Source organism: Sturnira hondurensis, unplaced genomic scaffold (genome assembly GCF_014824575.4).
Source record: "Sturnira hondurensis isolate 20B ecotype Veracruz unplaced genomic scaffold, ASM1482457v3 Scaffold0010128, whole genome shotgun sequence".
Taxonomy (NCBI): domain Eukaryota; kingdom Metazoa; phylum Chordata; class Mammalia; order Chiroptera; family Phyllostomidae; genus Sturnira; species Sturnira hondurensis.
In genome coordinates this window covers 28674469-28680736 of record NW_028082759.1, presented here as the reverse complement: position 1 = coordinate 28680736, position 6268 = coordinate 28674469, and the positions used below count along the sequence as shown (strand labels likewise).

General features: G+C 39.7%; 1 non-coding gene across 1 annotated transcript; it reads left to right on the top strand.

Moving 5' to 3' along the window:
* The first annotated feature begins 886 nt into the window (after positions 1–886).
* On the top strand, positions 887–1049 carry LOC118995613 (U1 spliceosomal RNA). Its single transcript, XR_005068323.1, has one exon. It is a non-coding gene; the product is annotated as a U1 spliceosomal RNA (small nuclear RNA).
* The last annotated feature ends 5219 nt before the right edge of the window (positions 1050–6268 follow it).

The window sequence follows — 6268 nt, the reverse complement described above, 5'->3', positions numbered from 1 at the left end:
GTCATTGCTTATTGGGTGTGGTAGTGACAGGCAGCCCGAACACCAATGTCTTTTCCGGTTTCAGTTCTTTAAGAGGAACTCCTTGGGACTACGGAAGTTTTTTCCACTGACTCAGTTCCCACTGGGTTTTTCAGCCAGAAGTTTTGAGGACTTGTCTTCCCGGTGTTGGAATCCTAGACTAAGGGGGCTGGTGTGGGGGTGGGACTCCTTATTCCTTAGATATCCTCCTGAACTTTTATTTTCCACATGTTGATGTGGGACCAGCTCATTCCTTGTCTCTGCACCTCCTTCTAGTCTGGATGGATGTGGTTTCTTTAATTCCGTAGTTGTCAGAGTTCCATTCAACACGGTTTCTGATGGTTCTGAGTGATGGCTGTTTTATAATTTATATGTACTTTTGATGTGGTTGTGTGAGGAGGCAAGCTGTGTTTACCTATGCCTCTAACTTGACCAGAAGTCTGAGGCATAGATGTATATATTTTAGACCAAAATATATACATCCATGGGTTCAAATAAAATTGAAAGTAAAAAATATATTTTTTCATTTTTGGAACATATAGGGCACCAATTTATTATGAAAATGGATAAATAATAGCATTTTAAGCTTTCTATATTGTCTTTCCTGTGTTACACATATTTCAGAGACAGCAAATTGTTGAGGAAGAGTTCTTCATGGAAGAACTCCAGCTAACCCACCTGGGGAAAATGATATAATTCCCCTCTCCTCAAATTGTTTTAGTAATAAAATAATGGATCTGGGCACTGATCATCAGTGGCTACTGACACAGTTATGTGCACAGTTGATCGGAGACTTTACAAAGGCTGAATCACATCATCATCCAAACCAAATGATCCATTTTTACTTCTTTGAAATGGGGACAATCAGATGCCTACCTGGAAGGGGAGCTACCGCGGTCACCAAGGTGGTTTTCCCAGGGTGAGGCTCACACCACACTCCAGGTGCGCTGACTCCTTTCGTTCCCCCAAATGTGGGAAACTGGACTGTTTACTTTGTTGGTAGGGGGGGACAGTGTTTGTGATCTCCCTGGCTTAAAAAAATGGTACAAACAGACATCATGTACCTTTTAAAATTTTTGTAAAAAAGATTTTATGCCTTGACTGTTGTGTCGTCCCACAAAACTAAGGGTCGCTGGTTAGATTCCTGGTCAAGCCCCATGCCTGGGTTGAAGTTTGTGGGGAGCACACGAGAGGCAGGCAACCCGTGATGTTTTCTTCTCACGGCCATCAGCAGGGAAGGCAGGGTCAGAGGGACAAAGAAAACTTCGGCTGGCTGCGTTTTGTAGGCGCCCTGGCTGGGGACGAATCCGCAACCCAGGTGTGTGCCCAGGATATGAATCATCTGGGGACCTTTCGTTTTGAGGGGTGCTGCCCACCAAATAGGCCACACCTGTCCGGGAGACATTGTGAGAATTTTGATGAGATGAAGTAGAAAGTACACAGTATCACCTATGAAGTATTTCTTGGGGAAAAAAGATGAATAAAAATCATTTACTCTAAATCTGACTACATCTTTAGATCTAACTAGACTTTAGAGAAAACACCTGTTAACTGATACCACATGAATGCAATCCACTAAATTTGGAAAATAATTCTGTAGGTTTCTCCAACAAATAAATGGCGATAAAATAACAACAAAAAGAGTAAGGGGCAGAAAGAGATATAAAGGACATCAATAACATGCAGTGCCTTTTTGGGTCCTGATTTGAACAAACCAAGCCAAAAAAACAAAAGAGTTTGAGGCATTTAGGGAAAATTGAATACTATTGTTATTTTAACTAATGATGTTGTTTTTATGTTTTAAAAAGTCCTTGTCTGTTAGTGTTATTAGTATTCTATTGTGGAATATTGACAGATAAAGTAATGTGATGCCTGTGTTTGCTTTAAAACAATATGGCAAATTCTTAAAAATAGTGGGGGAATTAGATGAAAAAAAATGGTGAAATGGGGCCCTTGTTGGAGCTGGGAAATACCACACAGGAGTCGCTATATCCTTCTCTCTAAAAATAAGCCTGTTGGGACTGATGACACTCAGTGTTTTTTTTAAGAAGACTTTTTTTTTAAGATTTTATTTATTTATCTTTAGAGAGGAAGGGAAGGAGAGAAGGAGAGAAATATCAATGTATGGTTGCCCCTCGTGTTCCCCTGCTGGGAACTGGCCTGCAACCCAGGCATGTGCCCTGACTGGGAATCGAACTGGGAATCGAACTGCAATCGGGTGGTTCGCAGGCCCGTGCTCAATCTACTGAGCTACACATGCCAGGGCTGATGACACTCAGTTTTGTTTTGTACAGTGTGTAAACTGCAACAGAAAAAAATTCAAAAATACGTTGCTCCTTTTTGTACTTAATTTTGTCCTTTTCCTGTTTTCTTTTTTTCTAATAGCAGTGTCTTTATTCCATTTCTCTCTGTCAATTGGTTTTAAAGAATCCTGTTTTCATTCTTTTACTAGTTTATATTTAAACATGCGTACTTAATAAAGTCTAATGTTAATCAATAGCTCTACATAGCTTCTGCTAAACAGCACCAGGTCGTGGGGGTGCTTTAACTCCAGTCACTGCACCCTCACAGTTGTCGTCCACATGGTGAGTTCTGCCTTGTTTTTGTGTCTTCTATTTTCTGTTGGTGTATGAGACAGCCAGTGTGTGTTTCAGATGTACTTACATGTCTACAGATGTCTTGATTCATTATTTCAGTTTTACTTTTATTTTGCTTTCAGTTTTCTGAATATATCTGTCATGAATATTTTCTTTAATGATTTATTAATGGTAAATATTTTGTCTTTGTGCTATGGACTGAATGTTTGTGTCCTCCTAAAATTTATATCTTGAAGCCCTAATGCCCCAGTGTGATGGTATTTGAAGGTGGGGCTTTGGGGAGGTAATTAGGTTTAAATGGAGTAGTGAGGGTGGGCCCCATGATGTGATTAGTATCTTTATTTAACAAAGGAAGAGACAGGGGATGGAGGGATCCAGTGAAAAAGAGAAAGCACTCCTGGATATGGACAACAGTGTGGTGATTGCGGTGGAGAGGGGGAAGGAGAGTATAAGGGGGGTAAATTGCAGTGGGAAAAATACAATAAAATAACTTTTTAGAAAAAGGAACGGAGAACAGAGCACTCTTCCCCTCTCCCCCACCCTTACCCCTCCAAGTGTGGACGAAGTGAAAAAGCAGCCATCTACAAGCCAGGAAGTGGGCTCTCGCCGGGAGCCTAATAAGTTGGCAGCTTAACCTTGGACTTGACTGACTCTGGAACTAGGAGAAATAATGCCTTTTGTTTAAGCACCCAGTCTGTGGTATTGTGTTATAACAGCTTGAATGAACTAAGACACTTTCCTTTTCCAAGTGTCTTTAATTTCATCCTAATTCTTGGATGACAATTGGGTATAGTATTTTTTTTCTTTAGCCTTTGCGAAATAAGTATTTGACAGTCTTCTGTTTTCTGTTACTTTTAAAGAGAAATCTGCTGTTGGTTAATTGTTAATTCTTTGTTGGTAATCTATATTTACTTAGTGTTTGTTTTAAGAATTTTTTTAAATTGGTGATGCACAGTCTAGAGATGGATTTAGTTTTACTTATCTTGCCCAGGAATTCTTGCATTTTTAAAAGAGATTTTATTTATTTATTTTTAGAGAGTAGGAGGGAGGGAGAAAGAGAGAGAGAAATATTGATGTGAGGGGGAAATACCAATTTATTGCCTCTTGTACATCCTCAACTGGGAATCCAGCCCACAACTCAGGCATGTACCCTGGACTGCGATTGAATCTGTGACCTTTCGGTTCACAGACCAGCACTCAATCCACTGGGCCACACCAGCCAGTGCTGTTGCATTTTTAAAAATAGTTTTTTTTTCATTAATTTGGATAATTATCAGCCATTATTATTTGACTATTTCCCCCCAACGTTTTCTGTTCTCTCCTTTTGAAAAAAAAATGTTAAATTATTTATTTATTTATCTTTAGAGGGGAAGGGAAGGAGAGAGGGAGAAAAATATCAATGTATGGTTGCCTCTTATGTGTCCCCTGCTGGGAACCTGCCTGCAACCCAGGCATGTGCCCTGACTGGGAATCGAACTGCGATCCTCTGGTTCACAGGCCTGCACTCAATCCACTGAGCTATACCAAACCAGTTTGGTTTTCTATTCCCTTGTTATTCTATGATGCATTGTGAATTATTTCCTCAGAATTTTCCAGAGCATCTGAAAAAAGTGAAAATCTGCTGTTTAATATATCCATTAAGTGTTTAAAATTTCAGTATTTTTCATTTCTAGAAGTCTTAATTTTGAATCTTTAAAATATTCCTTCAGAATATTTGATTTTATTATTATGTTTTGAATTCTTTATTTTGTATTTATAGTCTCACAGGTAGAGATGTGTCTACATGTGCACATCTATATATCTATTCAGCATATAGATATATATACACATATGCATTTTGAATGGTTTCTAGCTGATTATTTATTATCTGAAGTTCAAGGGGGCTGTTTAGTCCTAGCAGTTGCTGTGTGGACTATTATCTCAGAGACTGTAGTAGACTTTGCTCCTGGGTCCTGCAATTCTGCACTGTGAGCGTCTCTTCAGCAGGCCTTTGTGTTGGGAATGCTGTGAGACCCGGACTGAGTGCTTCGTGCGAGTGATTTTCTGTTTACTAGGATTTTCTGTGTACTGTGTATACTAGAATCCCAAGGAGGGGGGGTTCTTATCAGCTTAGGACTATATTTTATATTTTATTTCTTTTATTCTTTTACTTATATTTTTAAATAGTTAACATAAATTACAACATTGAAAAGGAAGAAAAGGGAATATAATAACACCTTTTTCCCATCTCTACCCCATTCATCCAGTTCACTTTTCCAGCTGTAACTATGGATGGATTCTTGTTGCATCTTCCCTTCATTCATGGAGATATTAGCAAATATGGAGGGTCTAATATGGGCCAGACATTGTGTTAGAAGCATGGATACGTCAGTGACAAAACACTTGAAAATCCCTGCCTCCAGAGAGCTCCTACGAGTGTGTACATGTGCGTGGGTGTCAGTGGTAGAGGAAGACAGACAAGAAACAAACACAACAAATAAGTGAATTGTATAGTGTGTTTGAAGATGAGAGCGATGTGGGAAATGAAACTATAAAACAGTGTTAGAAGGACCAAGACTGCTGGTACCGGGGCAGGATGCATACAGTATTAAATGATGTGCTCGGGCAAGCTTCCTTGCTGAGATTTTATCAAAGATTTAAGAAGAAAAGGGAGTTAGCAAGTGAATAACAGAGATGCAGGTTCCAAATCAAGGGAACAGTGAGAACAAGCAGTGTAAGGTAGAAACATGCCCGGCCTGTTCCAGGAACAGCAGGGAGCCGCATGTGGGGGAGTGAAGTGAGGGAATGGGAGCAGAAGGAGAGCAAAACGTAGAGGGGCACACATGAGACAGGCTCCGATAGGTCACTGGAAGGTCACTGGCTTTTACTTTGTGAGAGTGTGTGTGTGTGTTTGCTTGCTGTTCAAATGAAGGTGTTTTATTTTTATGTTTTCTCCAGCCAGTTTATCTCATTGCACTTAACAGAAAAAAGAAAGCTATATTTAATTTTGTGTCAAGTATAAAAGAATACCCAGTAGCTTCCATTTCTTAATTTAGGTTATTACCATTAATTTCTATTCTGCTGGTATAAAGATATTTTCTGAAATATCCCCAACAAACCTACCAGCACACTTAGAAACCCAAACAGGACCAAGGCCGCCCCGCAGCTGAGACGGAGGGGTTCTGGGCAGTGTCCTTGTGAATGGCGGTGCTGCAAGGGCAAGTTCCTGGGAGACTATCAACCTTCGTCTTCAGCACAAGAGAACCTCCCGTTTCACGGGACACTTTTCACAGTATTCAGAAACAACCACCTGGTCTGCTTGATTAAAACTGGGGCACAGGACGATGTTTATGGAGAGCAACCATTGACAAAAAGTGCTCCACGGACGGCACTCTGACCCAGAAGGCACAGGGACAGATTGCCAAATCTTAACCTCTGTAAATGTGTCAAGAATTCACATGGAACTTTCATTCATTCATTTATTTATTTATTTATTTATTTATTTATTTATTTATTTTAGGGAGTCCAGCTTTTATTTTTCCCTTTCCACAAAGCAAAGTAGAAGAAATAATAATACAAGATTAAAACCACAAAAATAGTTACATTGGTAGAACAGGTATCCAAAAAGAATCCAGCTATGAGGACAGGCTTATTTACAATGAGGAAACAGATGC